General features: G+C 37.4%; 1 long non-coding RNA gene across 1 annotated transcript; it reads right to left on the bottom strand.

Moving 5' to 3' along the window:
* Positions 1-1894: 1894 nt before the first annotated feature.
* On the bottom strand, positions 1895-17035 carry LOC119083809. The gene is made up of 4 exons (XR_005088943.1): positions 17025-17035; positions 14691-14696; positions 4923-4932; positions 1895-2068 (listed from the first exon to the last, which is right to left on the bottom strand). It is a non-coding gene; the product is annotated as an uncharacterized LOC119083809 (long non-coding RNA).
* Positions 17036-22564: the final 5529 nt, after the last annotated feature.

The raw sequence follows: 22564 nt of genomic DNA, 5'->3' as shown, positions 1-22564 counted from the left end.
GTAAAAAAGTATTTCAATGAAATTTTCCGGCGGTGGAAAACTGAGCTTATCTCCAAGTCTATGACACATTATTTAATTTTTTTTCGTCAAATTAGCGAAGAAGTCATTGAAGAACCATATTGCAGAAGGAAGTATGCACAAAAACTTTTTTAACTTATTCACCACCCTTTATATTTGAGATTTCATAGATTTTCATGGAAAACTCGGAAAATTGTTGTGGAAAATGGAAAATTGAAAAGCGTTTGGTCATATAAAAAAAGTATGAACTTTTATCTTTCGTTTAAGCCCCATATCGACAGTCTAGCATTGACAGGCGCTTCACAATAATTCATTGAAGGGACCCTTACACTAAAATCTTTGGTGAGGGGTGTTGGGTGTGGGGTGGGGTTTTTTGAGGGGTGTTAATCTTTTTGGACTCAGGCTACCAATATTAATCACTGGTCCAAAGCTCACCATTCTACTATAAAGTGAACTATTTTTATGACTTTTGTTCTACAAGGACCTCTACTATAAGAGCTACAACTAAGGATACAACGAAGTCATCTATCTTTATAAAAGAAACACAGTGTCTACTGTGATTTCATCAGCCTCCCAATTTTTTTCTATGCTCATGCTTGGGACAGTGCTGTGACCAAGTAGATTAGAATCAATGTATTTTTTGGGATCACGGCAGTGTAAAATTGATCAGGCAGTAGCAGTCAATTTGACGAAAAACCTAAATGCATGAGTAGGCCTTCGATGTTTCGTTGATTCATTTATTTGTTTGTTTTATTTTTTGATGGCATTTCAAACGTCCTTGAGGATCTGTTCTCTCTAACCTAATTCGCTTCCGAAATTCTAGGGCTATCAAGGTGACTGCAATCAATTTTAATGAAGAAAATATTTTACAAATGACGGAGTTGCTTAAGGCTCGAAATCTGTCAAACGCTGTCAAAGAATGAGTCGATCTTAAAATTCAGGTCAGGTCAGGGCGTAGATTCTCGTAGCGTTCGTAACTTGACCGTTATTATAGACGCAACTGTCAAGTTACAAATATTTGGAATTACGAAAATACGAGAATCGTCGCCCAGGTATGAAGGCAAACCTGTTCTGAACCTCAATTTCTGAAACCTGTCGCTTTATTAGAATTTCGTTTAAGGTAACTCGTGTATCATCGGCAGGGCTTATGTTACTTACTTACTTTACCGGCACTACAACCCATTAAGGGTCTTGGCCTTCTCCAACATGCTTCTCCAACCGGACCTATTCGCGGCTAACGATTCCCAACGAGTGACACCGATTGTTTAAAGATTTGAGAGGACTGCATCGAACCATCTGGCCTTTGGTCGACCTGCATTCCTCTTCCATTCAGGTTTGGTTTTCAATATTTTCTTCGGAATACGATTTTCCTCCATCCGTTCCACATGACCGAGCCACCGAAGTCTATTCAGTTTGATGATCCTGACTATGTCTGGCTCTCCATAAAGCTGTTTTAGCTCAAAGTTGAATCGTCTGCGCCATCTGTTTTGATTCGGATCCAGAATCGGTCCGAATATTGTACGCAGGACTTTCCTTTCAAACGTGAGTAACGTCTGTTCTTCTCTTTGTGTCATGCACCACGACTCCGAGCTAGAGATGTGCGGGCCGACCTATTTTCAAAACCCGACCCAGCCCGGCCCAGACTAATTTTTAATGCCCGAGCCCGACCCGACCCGAGAATTTTGTAGTGAAACCCGGCCCAGCCCGACTCGGCCCGTATATTTTTTATTGAGCGAAAAAACCTAAAATTGGCGCGCCTAACAAGTGGAAATCGTTCGGTTAGCTATCGTTATAATAATGTAGTCTCACAAATCTATCGAACACTTGAAAGGAAGCTTACTCTCGGACTGTACTACAAATTTTCTTTAAATTTTTCTTCAAGTTTTCACATTTTTTTAAAAGACGAACAAAGTCGGGCCGGCCCGAATCTTTGTTTTTGAAACCCGAACCCGCCCGAGCCCGACTAATTTTTGAAACCCGGACCCAAGCCCGGTCGGGCCGGGCTGGGCCGGGTCGGGTAGGTGAATTTCGGGCGGCCCGCACATCTCTACTCCGAGCCGTATGTTACAACCGGTCTTATTACCGATCTGTACAATGTGCACTTAGAAACTCTGCTAACTGACTTGGACCTGAGGATGTTCAACAGACTATAATAGCTTCTGTTTCCTAAAGTTATTCGCCGTTTGATTTCATCCATGATGCTGTTGTCGGTATTTAGCTGAGATCCCAGGTACACGAATTCGTTCACCACCTTGAAAGTGTGAGCGTTGATTTGTACATTCTGCTCGCGCGGTCGGTTCGAATGGGTGATGATCATGTATTCCGTTTTTGTGTCATTCACCTTTAATCCGAGGTCGGAACCTTTCCTCTCCAAGGCCACAAAGTTTTCTTTAACAACTTCCATATTTCTGCCGATTATATCCAGGTCATCTGCGAAACCAAGTATTTGATTGGATTTGGTGAAAATGGTGCTGCTGGTGTCTGTCTGGGTGGCCCTCACTGCTGCTTCAAGAATCAGATTGAAAAGCAGCGTTGCGAGAGGATCTCCTTGGCGTAGTCCTTCCTCAATGTCAAACGATTCTGACAGTTTGTTTCGAATCCTTACACGGCTGTTAGCTCCTTCTAACGTCATTTTCGTCAGGGCGATCAGTTTTTCTGGGATGCCAAAGGGCTTATGTTAGAGAACTTAAATTCTGAAAAATTACGAAAATTTCAGAAAAAATTTCGATTCTTTTCGGAATTTTTAAAATTTTCCCTGAGCTTCCGTGTATATCTTAGCTAGTAATTCCCCTTGGTGTTAATTAATTTGGACGATGATCGTAAGGATGGCTAAAGCCAAATGAGTTTCGTAAGCAAAATAATTAAATGTCAGTTCATTGGAACATTCTTTAAAGTTTATTGTGGTTAAGGCCAGTCATAGAAACTTCTTAATTTCTACAAGGGCCAAATTCGTAAATTTCCTTCGTTCATAATGGATACATATACGGTTTACCAACGTCAATGTCCCTTTACATTCTTATTCCAGCCCACTAAACAACATCCAATTTAAATGAGACCAGAGAAAAGTCGTCTATAAACGAGCACACGATTTATATATTTTCAGAATAAATAAAAAAATTTACAAAAATCAATTTGTGCTACAAAAGTCTCATATATATATATATGAATATGACCATAACTTCGCACGTATATAATACTCCACACATACAGCCCGAAGCACACATTCCTTTCCATTTAAATTAAACCGAAAAAATAACGAAACGAACGAAAAAAATTAATAAAATTTAACAACAAGACCCATAGAAACAATGAACAAAATCTATTTTACTGAATTAAAGCGAGAAAATTTAATGTAAACCCGCAACTTTGTGTAATACTTACATTTTTTTCACTCGTTCGTAGACTCTCCATTCAGTGCCATCTGAATTTTTTTGCGCCCTTCGGCCACAAAAACGTTTCGCGTCCCATCATCAGTTTCTCATTAGGCAGTGATAAAAGATGGCGATGTTTTATAACCATGCATCCAAGGTGGCGGGACATTTCCACACCGTCAATATCGTCAGGAACGATATTATCGTTTTTTTGGACGATACTATCGTCTAAAAAACGATACTATCGTCTAAAAAACGATACTATCGTCTAAAAAACTATAATATCGTTTTTAGACCAAAAAAACGATATTATCGCCCAAAAAATTTTCATCCAGGACTATAATATCGTCTAAATTGAAAAATTCTAAAATATTGTCTGGACGATAGTATCGTTTTCTTGTCGATATTATCGTTCAAAAAACGATATTATCGTTCAAAAAACGATATTATCGTTTTCTGGACGATATTACCGTTCTAGAAAATCTAATGGATATTTTCGTTTTCTGACGATAATATCGTCCTGGGCGATATTATCGTTTTCTTAAACGATAATATCGTCCAGGACGATACTATCGTTTAAAAAAACGATAATATCGCCCAGGATGATATTATCGTTTAGTTTTGGGTGGTAATATTGTCCAGGACTCAATTTTACTCAGAGGTGCAGCAAGAACCGAATTCTCTTCCAAAATGGACCCAGGACGATATTATCGTCTAGAATTTTAATTTTAAATAAATTAAAAACGATATTATCGTCCTGGACGATATTATCGTCCTGGACGATATTATCGTCTCAAATTTAAAAAAATAAATAAATTAAAAACGACATTATCGTCCCAAAAATTATCGCCCAGGAGGATAATATCGTCCAAAATAACGATAAATTTGTTCAGAAAAAGAAAATAACGATTATATCGTCCAGCGGATATTTTCATCCAGGACGATATTATCGTCCAAAAAAAACGATATTATCGTTTAAAAACGATATTATCGTTTTTTAAAACGATAATATCGTCAAGAAAACGATAATATCGTCCTGAAAATATTTTAAAATTTATAATCTTAGACGACATTATCGTCCTGGATGAAATTTTTTTGGACGATAATATCGTTTTTTAGACGATAGTATCGTCTAAAAAACGATACTATCGTTTTTTGGACGATACTATCGTCTAAAAAACGATACTATCGTCCAAAAAACGATACTATCGTTTTTTAGACGATACTATCGTCTAAAAAACGATAATATCGTTCCTGACGATATTGACCGTGTAGTTATGTCGCCTCATCTGCATCCAACTATCATATATTTAACGTTAAATAAAAACGAAGACCAGTTATATTTAACTAGTCTCGGCGGGGTGACCTCTCGAAAATAATTCACAAATGAAAAAAAAAAACAACTGAGAGTAAGCCCAGTTCAAATTCGTATGCAATTTCTTTCATTTTGGAGTTGTATTTAATTGATCTAAAGTGCTCCACTATAACACTCTATTGTATGCATGCATGTTAAACATTAAGGCGTAAAAGTACGTAAAAATGTCTGAAAAATGCTTGAATAATAGACCAATGCAAAATGACTGAAAAATATTGACAGGAAATGTATGAGCTATCTGTCAAATAGTTTTCATGCATAATATCACGAACTGTGTACCAGCCTTTATATAGGCACATAAATAGCTCCTAAAGCTATGCAAAATGGCTGATAAATGAGCGTTTGCATGAAATGTGTGCTCATCTTATTCGACCACGGAATATACGAGCACAGCCAGCGCATCTGTTTTCATTTAAAAGAAAAAAGAACATTTAAAAAAATGTTACACACTCTGCCCGTTGATAAGACGGCACTGTCTCCACTTCACCAATTTATAAATTATGTACTGTGCCCATGTGCTGTGTCAAGTAAATATTATAGAGCTAAATAAGATGTTCAGTTCAGCATAATATAATCGTTTGACTGAGTTATAGAAATACCCAAAAAAAATTCGTTTATTCAAACTATTCAGCCACATAATTTAAGAAATATTGGCCCTCATATCTTACGCAGTATGCTCATAATAATGAACCTAAATTTGTGAATTATATTTCTTGTGTGTATATAAGTTGAAGTACATTAAAAGTCGCTCGTAGGTAATGCCGATGTTTTTCTCATTTTTTTTTTTATTTCTTCCATTTAATTTTTATCATTTACGCTGTGCCAATTACGTTTTATTTATGATGTTTGGGGCAATGAATACAGCTCTAGGAAAAAGTGTTTTTTTAATTAGACAATAGAGAGCAAATGGCAACACTTCATTATCATGCGCCATCGGGTCAATAACCGTAATAACCAGAATGTTTACATCCACCCAATATCCATTGACAAAAATAGTATAATCGGCCGTACACCTACACTCATTCCGTTTTCCCGCCACTATTTTGTCTTTATCAATCACAGCCATTGCAAGTGTCAACATTACTTCACAATAATAGATATGTCTTCAAAATCAAGGCTGTATACTTTGGGGAGGTCACGCAGATGCAGATACGCGGGTTACACACCACGTTTCATACAAAAAAATTCACCACGCCATACAAATTCAATTTTGGTGAATTTGTTTGTATGGAAAGGGTGTGTTCCCGCGTATCTAATAAAATGGCGGTCTGTGTGACCTTTCCAAAGTATACAGCCTTTATCAAAATCGAATACAAAGAGGTGCATTTCTTGTGTGTTCAGGCGGACCAGAAACGTCACATTCTTCTAGAATAACAACGCTTTATCCCACTTTTTCGTCTTACTTGTGTCAACTTTGCTTGCGTAAGATTGATAAAATTTCAATTGCTAAATGTCAGCAAAATCAAAGTATATAAACATACTGTATTGCTGAAGGTAATGCAAATCCACAAAAACTCACGGAACCCTACTTTCGGATGAATATAATTTTTACAATGTTGGCCACTAGTTAAATTCACTTTGTTAGGTTGCATATTTATACTCAACACAAAAAATTGTATGCAGAGCAACATATTTCTACCAACATTAACACGCCAACCATCACGCAAACAATATAACAAATCTTATATTCACCCGAAACTTGGGTTCCGTAAAATTTGTGATCCGCTGAGCATTTGCATTACCTTCAGTATGTTTATAGACTTTGAGCAAAATGACATGACATGTGATCCCAGTAAATATGTGTCCGTGATATCGTATAGGTTTGTTCCAAATAACTGTAAATCCGAACTTTGACAACATAAACGCCGACGATTTCATCCACAGAGATGAACATAACCTAAACGTCAACAAATTTCTTTGTAAATTTTTCGTTAAAATTTTTGTCAACCTGAAAGTTGAGGTTAAGTTGCCTTCTGTGGATGAAATTTGACATTTCGAAATTGTCAAATTTCATCCATATAACCATAACATCAATAATACCTCTGTGTAAATCGCGTAGGCGACGTTGGTCGATTTGTATGAAATATCACGTAAGCGACGTTGCTATGGATGAAATTGTCGTTGTTCGGGTTGTCAAAGTTCGTGTTTACAGTTATTTGGAACAAACCTATTCTTCCGGAAAACAGCAGACCAAAATCTGACACATTTTCCATTGGAATATTTTAGTGAGCACGTACAGGGTCGTGCCGGGTGTCATTAGAAAGGTAATTGAATGCACTTTCGAGGCAAATCTTATTGGGTTTAAATTTCGTCCAAACTGAGATCGGTGTAGTTGAAGTTTTCAACTTACACTTTTCTTACAGAAATTTCTCGAGACACACGAAACGTACAGGTTCGTGTGGGTTGTTTTTCTTTTCGATACGGTCCCAGTGAAATAATGGCGTAACTTCATCATTTACAACGAATTCAAAATCTTTCTCACGCAAGTCTTTCTAACGTAGCGTCATTTCCACACAAAGAAGCGTTGAACTGTATTTTTCGGCTCACTTTTTCATCGACTCGTTCACTTGAAATTCAAATTTTAGGCACACTTACGGGGTGAATTACACATAGAACGAGTTAAAATCTTGTATGACTGTTGTGTTTTTAGAGGAAAATTATAAAAAATCCTTTTGTTGCTTCGTTGCTCTAATTTTAAAGCCTAAATTAACTGATAGATGTGGGAGAAGGAGAAGTCCTTAAAAAATTTAAATTTGCCATTATCTTGACGACTGACGCGATCCCTTAGTTAGTGTATACGTTTCCTCCAAGAGCGCGTGACCTATACGGCTGTGAACTTTGACAGGTTTGACGTAACGAAATAAACCAATCATGCTGCGTCAGCGTGTGTCAGAAGGCTTGGCGCAAATAACTTATCGAATCCAAAAATGTGAATTTTTGTATGGGAATTACTGTTCAAAGCGCGATAGTTTTCAAGGTCTTGAAACAACAAGTTAAGACACTAACGAAGTCAGGTGGCACTCAAATTTTGACAATTTAGACATGTGAAAGGTTACCATGAAAAAATTAAGTATTTATATATTTCCAATTTGGGCTTACATTTTTCCGTCATTTCGCCCCTTGGGCTTACATTTTTCATCTTTCCCCAGTTGTCAGTAAATAAAACTTAATACGTAATTCTTTCGGCCTCCTCAATCGATACGTAAACAACTATTGTATGCTTGCTAAGAGGACCGAAAGTCAAGCAAATGTCAATTCAAGGGGCGAAAGCGAAAGCTTCTTTTTGTTTGTTTAACAAAATGTGTCAAAATTGTCAAAATTTGGGTTCCACTGCTTTGAATGGTAATTCATCGGCAAAAATTCAAATTTTTTTGATTCGACTAATTTTTTGCGCCAAACTTATTGACATACGCTGATGCCGCACTAAACGAGGGAAATGTCAAATGAACAAACGCGTGGGTTATGTTCCCATGGATGAAACGTGTTTGAGTTCGTGCTGTCAAAGTTTGTGTTTGACATCACCTGAAAAGAAACCTTTAGTAGCGTCCAACCACTGAACAAACACGTTTATACGATTAACTTGAAGCGGAAGTGTAAACAGAAAGTGAAAAACTGATAAACATGAAAATCGATCAGCTACCAGTGGAGATGCTGATGAAAATCTTCAGCTATCTACCAAAGTACGGTGAATTATCACAAGTGAACAAGCGTTTCTACGAGATAGTGTGCAAAGTAAATGATTCAAACATTTGTTTGCGAATTGACCAGCAGTTTTTTGAACGTTTCTTAAGTCAAAAGAACGTAACGAGTGAATGGTTGCAGAGTATACACGCATCGAAGCGACAAATAACAAAGGTGGAAATCGAATCCTCTATTTGTTTCTCTTTTTCGGTTGAAGACCAGCGTCGGATCAACTCGGTTCTTAAAACGTTTTCAACGACCATCAAGGCTTTGAAGTTGTCGTGTGTCACAACGGACGAGTCTACATTAATGGAAATTTTATCGTTGACTCCCAACATTGAATGTTTGGACGTAGAAGGAATTCCTTTGCGCATTAGAGATCGGTCATCGAGCAAACGGCCTTCCTACGATGACGTAAATTTAAAGTACTTGACAAGGCTACGATCATTCTTGACTTACGGTTGTGACGTCGACTTTGTTGAAATTTTCAATCGACTATCTGTCGGAGTACTAACGGAAATGCAAATATTTTGCCACTGGAATACATTGGCCGCTGTGCTCAGTCGTCAATTAAACATCAAGAAGTTGGTATTGGGAGACATTGGATTCTTTGAAGGTGGTAAATTGAATGGATTGGCTATGAACGTATTTAGCAAACTAAAATTGGAAGCCCTAGAGATACGTTACTACCGAAATGGGAACAGAGACACGTTGGCAGAGGTCTTATCAAAACTCACAACATTGAAGTCGCTGGTCGTAATAGAATACGATACTGTTGATGATCGAGTTATGAATGCCATCACTAATCTCGTGCAACTGGAGGTACTGTCGATCGACGCTTCCAAGACAACAGTCGCTTTTTTCAAAAATATTAGGAACTTGAAAATGTTGCAAGATCTGAATCTTGAATGCCATGGCGACGAGCCATTAGCCAAACTACAAATACTCGCCCAGAGGGACAATACTGCATTGAAAAAGCTAAATGTAACGCTCAGTACTAGAATGTCAGTTGACTTCATAGCAGCATTAGCTCAATCAGCACCAAATTTGACGCATTTCAGGCTCTCTCGCTACTTTGGGTTGAATCGAACGGAGCAGCATGCGATTATGGAACATTTCAATTTTGTTGAAGTTTTGGTCATCCCACCCTGGGGCGAACCTTTAGCTGATCCCAAATTCAGTTATTTCAATTCGAAACTCAGAGAGTTCGCAATTATACCCAAAGGTTGTGGTACATTCAATAAACAGGACCTCTCTACGTTGTTTGGTGCCTATCCAAATCTTAAGAAATTTAAATTTTCTTTTGAATGTGTGAACCCAACTGCATCTGTACAAATCAGACCGCTCCTAAACGGGTTCACAAAACTAGAGTCGTTGACATTAAATACGCCGAAGCTAATCGTTGAGGATTTGAACTACTTATTCGACCACAAGAACAATTTAAAATTCGTTTCATTGGGACGACTGCTGAAAGATACACTAAGCGATGAAGTTGTAAGGAAACTGAGTGCAAATTTCAATGTGCTGCATGTTGAAAGTGTTAACTTCGATTTTGATGCTTTGAATTTGACAATGGCTGTCGACAAACAAACAATGAATTGCGAGACCTGATGTTGGCCAAGATCAAGCTTTAATAGAATTGTACGTTTTTTGAGCACCTAGCAGGGTAATAGACGTTTTACCGTCACGTCAAATAGAGTAGTCTTTTGATACCAATAATACCATCAGCAGCCTTAATGGCAATTTTGCAATGCCATTATGAAAATATTCGCATACTTCGACTGAAGTACTTTTTTTTCTATTACGCTGCTAGGTGCTTTGATTTGACTTAAATAAAACGAAATGTCAATTAGTGGCTTGCAAGGTGTTTTTTATTGATGAGTTACCCAAACTTACGTAGTGTGAGTTAAATGAATATTTCTAATGGTTCGATTCATTCGGTACGGTAACAGATTGCGGATGGCGGTAATTTCAGTCTTCTAATGGAAACTGAAGTTCCACAGATTGTTAAAACGAAATGGCTGTGTGCACGCGTGTGCAAATAGTCAATTTACACACTATTCGCACGCAAACGAAATTTGCGAAATGTGACATAAGGGGCAAAGGGTTCTTTTACAGAATGTCCACAAAGGGCCAATGGCTCCTTTACAAAATGTCACATAAGGGGAAAGTTTTCTTTTTTACAAAATATGACACGAAGAACTAAAGCGTCTTTTTACGCTAATTGACTATTCGGACACGCGTGCAAATAGCATCAGTCTTTTTAAAATATTTAATTATTTAAAAACGGAAACGGTTTTTTTTTAAGTTAAACCACGTCGCCTACCCGTCAACAATCTAAACAAAATGCTTTCAAGGACAAATATTATTGAGCTTGCTAGATACCCATACATGAGGAACATTAAAATTGTTAACTTTTCAGAATCAACTGCATCATTGTTCACTCTTTCAGCCATGCGCTTTTTATTTTCCATTAAAATCGTTTTCTCTCTCTCGATTACAATTTGACTATCCCAACGGACGTTTAAGCCGGCACTTTTTATCCAGTGGAAAATTTCGTCTATTCGTTCGATAAATGGAAACTCTGGATTCACCAAGAAAAAAAGTGGAGAGGTCAAAACACCCGTTTCCGCAATGTAGAAACCTTTTATATTCAACTGCTTCTGCATTGTGAGCAACTGTTTCGCCTTATCATCCTGTAGTAAGTATGCAGCTGATGTATTAAACGATTCTCTCTGCCTGATGAATTCCGTGCTTGGAACATGGGCGACCTTATGATTCCAATCTTGCTGAGTCGACCGAGCGTTCAGTACATCAATCAAATATGTTCGATAATTTAAGTTGCTCGTTAAAATCAGGAGCGATGATCTGTAAATGTCGTCGGTTGATTTGATTTGTGGCTGAAGATAGGGTCTGGTTAGATGACTCTGCAAATTTGACAGAAGAACATTGACGACGACGATTCCTGTGAAGGTTAATGGAACGATGACGTAGACTTCTGTGCGGTGTAGTTGTTGGTACTTGATGTTGCAGTTATCATTCAGCAGAAGATTCAGTACATCCGCCACACTTTGAAAGAACTTAATTTTTCGTTGGTTCTTATATCGGAACCCGATTAACAGGATCAGGACTGTAACGGTGGTAGCTACAAAGTACAGGTCAAACAATTCATTCGTTACCAACGTTTTGAAGTAATCCAAAAAATTGGAATATTCCGATGCTTCGGGTACTATAATTGACAGCGTCGGTATTGACCAAGGATACACAAAATTTGGATGAGTTTTGCTTTTTGTGTAAGTTCTAGGAAAAATGTCGACATCCGGATTGTCGAATATTCCTTCCACCGAAGCCGACGAGTCGAAATATGAGTATGACGAATTAATAAGACGGTAAACAACATCCCACGCTATTTGAAGAGGTAGCGGGGAGGTTGGTTCTACAAAGCCGAGTCTAATTTTGTGTTGCTGGAAATTTGTCTTTTGACGAAGAAAAAAGTTGTCGAATGTTTGACCGGTCACATTTAACACATTGAATGTTCCGAATGGATTGTAACTGAAGACCTGTAACATGCACTCGTTCTCATTGTTAAGGTCCTTGCAGTCGTAGGAGTATGAAGCGACGAAAATATTTATGATCCGATTTTTCCACGCCCACTCAAATAATTCGCGCATATCATTGCTGGCAATGTACGGATGGTAGTACATTCCAATTTTTATGTTTAAATTTCGACGTTGAATTTGCTTTACTCTCGTAAGGATGTCCAGACTTTCGTTAAAACGTAAATTCTGTGTTACGACAATCAACAGCTCGTTTTTGCTTCTGGTCTTGTTTCGCAATTCCAATCCAGGCATACCGTCATTCCGACTCTCATAAGTAAATACACTTTGTGGAGTACAATGTCCGTGAACACTTGAACTGATAAAACGGTTGAAGTCTGCCGATGGGTCCAGAAGATAAATGTTGTGGTCGATGTGAAAAAAATTGTTTAACCCGCGTATGAGCACTTGCTCTTGGTATTCGGTATTAAGTAACTGCAGCAAATTTACGAAAGTTACAGGGACCGACATTGTATGACAAAATTAGATTACAGACTGAACGGTCGTCGAATTACACGATTGTACGTTCGAAATTTGTCATTAAATAATTATTCACTTGTGGTCGAAAAGTAAATATACAAAAATCTAAAAATGATTCAGAATAAACATCGATACGCCTAATAGACAGAATGATTTATTACCGAATAATTGAGCAGGTTCACTCCAAAACGTTTGATTGTCATCATAAGTGAACTGAAGGGAAAACAGGATATGAAAATTAGAGATAAATTAATTGAACACGTGGCAAGTTTGAATGAAAATTAAATGAATAATCGAAACGTCGCGTCGGTATTATTGTCGAGAACATCGAATCGCTAGGTCATTGAATAATTAATAAAAAAAACAAATCATTCGGTAACAGGAAGTATCGATGACATGTGTTGTTATTACGGTGTTCGTGACGCTAGTGCTCCTTCCCTAAAAAAGAAAAAACAACAACCAAATGGAGGTTTGAAGAACCAATGTATAGGCGACATTTCCACTATTCGTTACTGAACCGAATTAAACAACGAAAGTACTTTTCATCACGAGTTCAACGAGCTATAGATCATTAACAACGGTTCATTACATCAGCAGAAAACACTACTTGAAATTGAGGCATCTTTATACATTTTCAACCATTTCACCATATTCGAGTTAAAAGAACTCTTTTGCGTGGGTTTGACATATGTGTTCACATAGTACATCATTTGCGAAAACTGCGCACCAGAGAGATCATAACAGATGGCGTTGCTGAGGAAGCACCTTATAAGACAATAATCATCTGACACTTTTGACGCATTTTTTTAAATAAAATTTTCGTTGTAAAATTGATTACGTTTAGGCGCAGAATGCGTCACCAAAACTGATATCAAACGTTTTGGAAGTTTAATTTTTACAGTTTTTTGAGGCTTTTGTGGGATAATGTAACCACAATAACATAATAACAAAGCCTCAAAAAACTGTAAAAATTAAACTTCCAAAACGTTTGATATCAGTTTTGGTGACGCATTCTGCGCCTAAACGTAATCAATTTTACAACGAAAATTTTATTTAAAAAAATGCGTCAAAAGTGTCAGATGATTATTGTCTTATAAGGTGCTTCCTCAGCAACGCCATCTGTTATGATCTCTCTGGTGCGCAGTTTTCGCAAATGATGTACTATGTGAACACATATGTCAAACCCACGCAAAAGAGTTCTTTTAACTCGAATATGGTGAAATGGTTGAAAATGTATAAAGATGCCTCAATTTCAAGTAGTGTTTTCTGCTGATGTAATGAACCGTTGTTAATGATCTATAGCTCGTTGAACTCGTGATGAAAAGTACTTTCGTTGTTTAATTCGGTTCAGTAACGAATAGTGGAAATGTCGCCTATACATTGGTTCTTCAAACCTCCATTTGGTTGTTGTTTTTTCTTTTTTAGGGAAGGAGCACTAGCGTCACGAACACCGTAATAACAACACATGTCATCGATACTTCCTGTTACCGAATGATTTGTTTTTTTTATTAATTATTCAATGACCTAGCGATTCGATGTTCTCGACAATAATACCGACGCGACGTTTCGATTATTCATTTAATTTTCATTCAAACTTGCCACGTGTTCAATTAATTTATCTCTAATTTTCATATCCTGTTTTCCCTTCAGTTCACTTATGATGACAATCAAACGTTTTGGAGTGAACCTGCTCAATTATTCGGTAATAAATCATTCTGTCTATTAGGCGTATCGATGTTTATTCTGAATCATTTTTAGATTTTTGTATATTTACTTTTCGACCACAAGTGAATAATTATTTAATGACAAATTTCGAACGTACAATCGTGTAATTCGACGACCGTTCAGTCTGTAATCTAATTTTGTCATACAATGTCGGTCCCTGTAACTTTCGTAAATTTGCTGCAGTTACTTAATACCGAATACCAAGAGCAAGTGCTCATACGCGGGTTAAACAATTTTTTTCACATCGACCACAACATTTATCTTCTGGACCCATCGGCAGACTTCAACCGTTTTATCAGTTCAAGTGTTCACGGACATTGTACTCCACAAAGTGTATTTACTTATGAGAGTCGGAATGACGGTATGCCTGGATTGGAATTGCGAAACAAGACCAGAAGCAAAAACGAGCTGTTGATTGTCGTAACACAGAATTTAAGTTTTAACGAAAGTCTGGACATCCTTACGAGAGTAAAGCAAATTCAACGTCGAAATTTAAACATAAAAATTGGAATGTACTACCATCCGTACATTGCCAGCAATGATATGCGCGAATTATTTGAGTGGGCGTGGAAAAATCGGATCATAAATATTTTCGTCGCTTCATACTCCTACGATTGCAAGGACCCTAACAATGAGAACGAGTGCATGTTACAGGTCTTCAGTTACAATCCATTCGGAACATTCAATGTGTTAAATGTGACCGGTCAAACATTCGACAACTTTTTTCTTCGTCAAAAGACAAATTTCCAGCAACACAAAATTAGACTCGGCTTTGTAGAACCAACCTCCCCGCTACCTCTTCAAATAGCGTGGGATGTTGTTTACCGTCTTATTAATTCGTCATACTCATATTTCGACTCGTCGGCTTCGGTGGAAGGAATATTCGACAATCCGGATGTCGACATTTTTCCTAGAACTTACACAAAAAGCAAAACTCATCCAAATTTTGTGTATCCTTGGTCAATACCGACGCTGTCAATTATAGTACCCGAAGCATCGGAATATTCCAATTTTTTGGATTACTTCAAAACGTTGGTAACGAATGAATTGTTTGACCTGTACTTTGTAGCTACCACCGTTACAGTCCTGATCCTGTTAATCGGGTTCCGATATAAGAACCAACGAAAAATTAAGTTCTTTCAAAGTGTGGCGGATGTACTGAATCTTCTGCTGAATGATAACTGCAACATCAAGTACCAACAACTACACCGCACAGAAGTCTACGTCATCGTTCCATTAACCTTCACAGGAATCGTCGTCGTCAATGTTCTTCTGTCAAATTTGCAGAGTCATCTAACCAGACCCTATCTTCAGCCACAAATCAAATCAACCGACGACATTTACAGATCATCGCTCCTGATTTTAACAAGCAACTTAGATTATCGAAAATATTTGATTGATGTACTGAACGCTCGGTCGACTCACCAAGATTGGAATCATAAGGTCGGCCATGTTCCAAGCACGGAATTCATCAGGCAGAGAGAATCGTTTAATACATCAGCTGCATACTTACTACAGGATGATAAGGCGAAACAGCTGCTTACAATTCAGAAGCAGTTGAGTATAAAAGGTTACTACATTGCGGAAACGGGTGTTTTGACCTCTCCACTTTTTTTCTTGGTGAATCCAGAGTTTCCATTTATCGAACGAATAGACGAAATTTTCCACTGGATAAAAAGTGCCGGCTTAAACGTCCGTTGGGATAGTCAAATTGTAATCGAGAGAGAGAAAACGATTTTAATGGAAAATAAAAAGCGCATGGCTGAAAGAGTGAACAATGATGCAGTTGATTCTGAAAAGTTAACAATTTTAATGTTCCTCATGTATGGGTATCTAGCAAGCTCAATAATATTTGTCCTTGAAAGCATTTTGTTTAGATTGTTGACGGGTAGGCGACGTGGTTTAACTTAAAAAAAACCGTTTCCGTTTTTAAATAATTAAATATTTTAAAAAGACTGATGCTATTTGCACGCGTGTCCGAATAGTCAATTAGCGTAAAAAGACGCTTTAGTTCTTCGTGTCATATTTTGTAAAAAGGAGAACTTTCCCCTTGTGTGACATTTTGTAAAGGGGCCATTGGCCCTTTGTGTACATTCTGTAAAAGAACCCTTTGCCCCTTGTGTCACATTTCGCAAATTTCGTTTGCTTGCGAATAGTGTGTAAATTGACTATTTGCACACGCGTGCACACAGCCATTTCGTTTTAACAACCTCTGCAACTTCAGTTTCCATTAGAAGACCGAAATTACCTCCATCCGCAATCTGTTACCGTGCCGAATGAATCGAACCATTAGAAATATTCATTTAACTCACACTACGTAAGTTTGGGTAACTCATCAATAAAAAACACCTTGCAGGCCACTAATTGACATTTTGTTTTATTTAAGTCAAATCAAAGCATCTGGCAGCGTAATAGATGAAAAAGTACTTCAATCGAAGTATGCGAATATTTCCATACCTTTCTTTTCATAATGGCATTGCAAAATTGCCATCAAGGCTGCTAATGGTATTATTGGTATCAAAAGACTACTCTATTTGACGTGACGGTAAAACGTCTATTACCCTGCTAGGTGCTCAAAAAACGTACAATTCTATTAAAGCTTGATCTTGGCCAACATCAGGTCTCGCAATTCATTGTTTGTTTGTCGACAGCCATTGTCAAATTCAAAGCATCAAAATCGAAGTTAACACTTTCAACATTCAGCACATTGAAATTTGCACTCAGTTTCCTTACGACTTCATCGGTTAGCGTATCTTTCAGCAGTCGTCCCAATGAAACGAATTTTAAATTGTTCTTGTGGTCGAATAAGTAGTTCACATCCTCAACGATTAGCTTCGGCGTATTAAATGTCAACGACTCTAGTTTTGTGAACCCGTTTAGGAGCGGTCTGATTTGTACAGATGCAGTTGGGTCCACACATTCAAAAGAAAATTTAAATTTCTTAAGATTTGGATAGGCACCAAACAACGTAGAGAGGTCCTGTTTATTGAATGTACCACAACCTTTGGCTATAATTGCGAATTCTCTGAGTTTCGAATTGAAATAACTGAATTTGGGATCAGCTAAAGGTTCGCACTAAAAGTTCAGAACTGTGGATAAGTCTCTTCCAAGAGCACGTTCAGTATGTCTGGTCGTGTTCACTCTGGCGACAATTTTAACAGTACTTTTTAGTGTGTAGAGTTCTGAACTTAACACTTTTGGTGTGACGAAATAATCCACTCGTGCGGCGTCAGCGTATGTCAGAAAGCTTGACGCAAAAAAAACTCTTCGAGTCCGAAAATTTAAATTTTTGTGTGGGAATTACTATTCGAAACACGATATTTTTGATGTTTATTAATTTATTAAAAATCAGAAACAGTTTTTGCTTTGTTGTATGTTTTAGTGAGTGCTATTGAATTGAATACTCAATTCCATAAAGTGTTAGGTAAGAACCATATCTAAGAATTTCACTCTATAATACTCACAAGAGCTACAAATTCATCAAAATCTGTTTCTTCCTTAAAAAATAACAGAAATATCGTGTTTTGAATGATATTCACGCCATAAGTGCGCCAACCATTAAAATATTTACAACTGACAGTTGGATAAAATTACGCTGACCTCATATAAATGTCAAAAACTAAGCGTTAAAATGACCTGCTCTGCGGTATATTTTGCACTTACGACGTGAATTTTCCCATACAAAATTCAAATTTTTGGATTCGACTAGTTTTTTGCGCCAAACTTATTGACATACGCTGATGCCGCACTTAACACGGGAAATGAACAAACGCTTAGGTTATGTTCCCATGGATGAAATTTGTTTGAGTTCGTGCTGTCAAAGTTTGCGTTTGACATCACCTGAAAAGAAACCTTTAGTAGCGTCCAACCACTGAACAAACACGTTTATACGATTAACTTGAAGCGGAAGTGTAAACAGAAAGTGAAAAACTGATAAACATGAAAATCGATCAGCTACCAGTGGAGATGCTGATGAAAATCTTCAGTTATCTACCAAAGTATGGTGAATTATCTCAAGTGAACAAGCGTTTCTACGAGATAGTGTGCAAAGTAAATGATTCAAACATTTGTTTGCGAATTGACCAGCAGTTTTTTGAACGTTTCTTAAGTCAAAATAACGTAACGAGTGAATGGTTGCAGAGTATACACGCATCGAAGCGACAAATAACAAAGGTGGAAATTGAATCCTCTATTTGTTTCTCTTTTTCGGTTGAAGACCAGCGTCGGATCAACTCGGTTCTTAAAACGTTTTCAACGGCCATCAAGGCTTTGACGTTGTCGTGTGTCACAACGGACGAGTCTACATTAATGGAAATTTTATCGTTGACTCCCAACATTGAATGTTTGGACGTAGAAGGAATTCCTTTGCGCATTAGAGATCGGTCATCGAGCAAACGGCCTTGCTACGATGACGTAAATTTAAAGTACTTGACAAGGCTACGATCATTCTTGACTTACGGTTGTGACGTCGAGTTTCTTGAAGTTTTCAATCGACTATCTGTCGGAGCACTAACGGAAATGAAAATATGTTGCCACTGGAATACATTGGCCGCTGTGCTCAGTCGTCAATTAAATATCAAGAAGTTGGTATTGGGAGACATTGGATTCTCTGAAGGTGCTAAATTGGATGGATTGGCTATGAACGTATTTAGCAAATTAAAATTGGAAGCCCTAGAGATACGTTACTACCGAAATAGGAACAGAGACACGCTGGCAGAGGTCTTATCAAAACTCACAACATTGAAGTCGTTGGTCGTAATAGAATACGATACTGTTGATGATCGAGTTATGAATGCCATCACTAATCTCGTGCAACTGGAGGTACTGTCGATCGACGCTTCCAAGACAACAGTCGCTTTTTTCAAAAATATTAGGAACTTGAAAAAGTTGCAAGATCTGAATCTTGAATGCCATGGCGACGAGCCATTAGCCAAACTACGAATACTCGCCCAGAGGGACAATACTGCATTGAAAAAGCTAAATGTAACGCTCAGTACTAGAATGTCAGTTGACTTCATAGCATCATTAGCTCAATCAGCACCAAATTTGACGCATTTCAGGCTCTCTCGCTACTTTGGGTTGAATCGAACGGAGCAGCATGCGATTATGGAACATTTCAATTTTGTTGAAGTTTTGGTCATCCCACCCTGGGGCGAACCTTTAGCTGATCCCAAATTCAGTTATTTCAATTCGAAACTCAGAGAATTCGAAATTATAAACGACAGTTTCGGAGCATTCGAAAAACAAGACCTCACTGCATTGATTGGTGCCTATCCAAATCTAAAGAAATTTAAATTTTCCACTGGCTGGAGTGTATTTATACAAATCAGACCATTTATGAACGGGTTCACAAAACTAGAGTCGTTGACATTAAATACGCCGAAGCTAATCGTAAAGGATTTGAACTACTTATTCGACCACAAGAACAATTTAAAATTCGTTTCATTGGGACGACTGCTGAAAGATACGCTAACCGATGAAGTTGTGAGGAAACTGAGTGCAAATTTCAATGTGCTGCATGTAAAAAACGATAGCTTCGGTTTTAGGGCTTTGAATTTGACAATGGCTGTCGACAAACATACAATGAATTGCGAGACGTGATGTTTGCAAGATACACCAGAATGCTACGGGGCCGCTCAAATGACCTAACGCTTGACGGTGGGAAAACTTGCCGATTGATCAATTTTGACTCTTTTGCGTGTCGGGTGAACTGTGAAATTCCGTAAAAAATACGTGACGTCAGTTATGAATATCCGCTACCTTTAATATTACTTAAATAAACCAAAATGTCAATTAGGGGCCTACAAGGTGTTTTTTTATGAGCAAACTATCTATAAGGTTTTTACCCGCAAACTTTCATTGCTTCTTGCAAGAATTCGTTTGGGTTGAAAGTCCCACAAATTGTTAAAAAGGCCTTGAGGATCAAAAAAAAAACAATTTTGGGGCCACACCATACGAATCTTATAGACATTACATCAAAAAAGTGTGCGAAAAGGCGTGAAAACAAACCTTTTCTTTGATGATAAACACCTCCTATCTAATATGTCCAGTCCAGTCAACGTATTATGTACAATCATGGTTTGTATGATATGAGCATAAAAGAGAGTAAATAAAACAGAAAATTTACATAATATGTCGACGAAACGTTATATCGACAGAAAATTTTGTTTGATAAACAATTTGTTTTTTCTGAATAAACAACAAATTCCAACCATTCGTCGACCAATGAAAACGTCGCACAGTTTTTCAAATGGATAAACAAAATCACTGAAATATATACTAACTCTAAGTCGTTTCGGTATAATGTCTCAATCATATCATTCAGTTTCGTTATATAGTAGAGAGAGAGAGAGAGAGAGGTGATAACGCCTCTATATGAGTGATCCCAATCCCTCCGGTGTAAATTTTAAAATATTTCTTATAAGTTTGAATTTTCGAAATTTAGATGAATAAACCGATCGATTTAATTCTTAGCTGCACTCAAAGTCTATAAACACTGACTTTGAGGTGAATTTATTTTTGTTATGTTGCCATCGTCCTTTATTTTCTCGTGACTAATGTTGAGAGTATCTTGTAGAGAGGGACAGGCAGGTTTGCTTGGAAATCGTTTTTTTTTCGTTGTTATATTGGTTGTTCACACGAACCTGTCAGAATTATCTATAATAAAATACCTTAACGGTAATTTGGGAGAAAACGGCGAATCCTCAGCGACATCTACTTTTATAACGTTTCTCTCAGGTTTCTGTGCCAATAGATTGAGGAATTTGTTTATGCTGAAAACAAACGAGGCATTCAAAACGTGTTTTGGTCCTATTTTTCATGACGAAATTTTCGAAACTGTCAAATGAAGTTAGAACTTTTTCTATTCAAAATCGCGACTGCTGCATCTGTCAATGAAAACTAGGACCAAAACACGTTTTCAATGTCTCGTTTGTTTTCAGCATTATGCATTGGTATTGATATTTCAATTGGGAGGTTACGCTGATCACCTAACACAAATTTAAAGATCTTGGACATATGTTTGACATTGCAATGTGTACAACATAGAGAAACTTAATTTCAAAACCCAACGAAACCCCGTGCTACCATCTACATTAAAAACACATACCGAGCGAGCCAACCTTAATCTATTGCACCAGGCAGCTCTGACGAGAATTGGGAAAATTTCTGCAGTAAGTTAACGGTTCTGTGAAGGTGAATGCTATTAACAATTTAGGTGTAAGTTAGCAAACTATTAGCAAAGATCATGATAAGTTAGAAATATATGGAAAAATGATACTCCTGATCTATGCTATTTCGTAGAAAACTGCCGCCCTCTACAGTGCAATACTATGAGAAGTTTAAAAATAGTTATTTATATGCTATATTCGTCGAAAAGCGTACTTTTCATGTTTCAAGCACTACTTCCGAAGCCCTCGGCACGTAAAATCCATTATACAATTTGTGATAACAATGAATAGTAGAGGTTTCGTTTGATCCGAGGAGAAGCCGAGGTCAATAAACACACGAGACTATGAGTATGTATAGGGGTTCTGTAGACAGTATTAACGGAGAAAGTGGTTGAGCAAGAACAGAAGAAAATTCCGTCAAACCAGAATAAATAGTATTCGTTTTCGTGTGTTCATTGACCTCGGCTTCGCCTCGGATCAACAAAATTCACACAAATATCTACTTTTCATCCCTAGTCATGTAATAAATTATCATGCACCTATGTCCAAATGTTTCTTTTGACGAGTTGGATTATGATCGACGCCTTCCGACATGTGGACATAGGTATTGAGGTGCATATCATTTTTATGTGTCGATGCAAAGATAAACCCAAACTCTCTCCCCAAGCTATTGAATAATGTTAGTCTTACCACACGGAGACATATAAAATCCATTACATAGCTCTGGATAAAAAGATTGAATGTAGCCTTTTCGTGTGAGTTTTGTTGATCCGAGGCGACGCCGAGGTCAATGAACACACGAAAATGAATACTATTTGTTCGGATTTGAACGAATTTTCTTCTGTTCTCGCTCAATCACTCTCTCCGTTAATACTGTCTACAGAACTCGTATACATACTCATAGTCAAACACAAAAACTTTTACGGACAACTAATGGGAATACAACTAGAAACATAATATTGTCGTAAGTCGTTATGTTCAGGTATATTATGCGTATACCACCATCGATTGACATGAGTTACGTTTTTCTTCTATTTTTTTTTTTGTGTCATAAATAAAAGCAAGAAGAGAAACAGTTTCATCTCTCGTATTATATGGCTGCACAAAATCAACACCAATTTCGAATAAATAAAATTTTCTGAATTGTAA

The sequence above is a fragment of the Bradysia coprophila genome, unplaced genomic scaffold (assembly GCF_014529535.1).
Source record: "Bradysia coprophila strain Holo2 unplaced genomic scaffold, BU_Bcop_v1 contig_70, whole genome shotgun sequence".
Classification (NCBI taxonomy): domain Eukaryota; kingdom Metazoa; phylum Arthropoda; class Insecta; order Diptera; family Sciaridae; genus Bradysia; species Bradysia coprophila.
This window is presented reverse-complemented; position numbering and strand designations above follow the sequence as displayed.